Source organism: Phycodurus eques, chromosome 9 (genome assembly GCF_024500275.1).
Source record: "Phycodurus eques isolate BA_2022a chromosome 9, UOR_Pequ_1.1, whole genome shotgun sequence".
Lineage (NCBI taxonomy): Eukaryota > Metazoa > Chordata > Actinopteri > Syngnathiformes > Syngnathidae > Phycodurus > Phycodurus eques.
Genome location: NC_084533.1, coordinates 11959811 through 11960501, shown reverse-complemented (window position 1 = coordinate 11960501; position 691 = coordinate 11959811).

Genomic DNA, 691 nt, shown 5'->3' with positions numbered 1-691 from the left:
TGCTTTTTAAAGCTCCCGTATTTTGCCAAAACAACTTTTTCTAGTATTTGGGATATAATATTGTCTCTACGGTGCCTCAGTAACCATCTGAAATATAATTAAACTCATCCACACATTCCTGAGTTACAGACGTTTTTCTACCTAGAGGCCCGAAATCAGATCATCCGAATTTCTCAAGTTTATCTACGTCACGAGCAAAGATCTCCACTTACCTCTCCGCTCCCGAGCCAGCACTGTCAACTTAACAAACGTGTGCTCTCACCAGTGGGTTTTCTATAAGGAGGCAACCAATCAGAGGAAAGGGCCGACGAGTCGGCACATCTGCCTCACAGTTCTGAGGACCGCGGTTTAACAATCACTGGCCAACAGTCGGCTGATCATGAAAACATGTTGGCGAATCCTGCACACAATTCAGCTGGTTTGAAGGGTGATCGTAATAATAGTAAGACAGATCCTCGATCTTAAGTAAGTGGACATCCATGAAGGTGCACAGTTGGGATCGTCCTTCTGGTCATTCTAGTGTTTCTCATCACTGTACAGTGACAATTCTGCACAGTTTTTCCTTTTTTTCTGACATTACATTATATTGTGTTGATACACTGATTAAATGCAAGTCAGCTAAATACACAACAACAAACAGGTGAGGTCTGCACACACATTTGAAGTCAACTTGATTTATTTCTACTGGGCT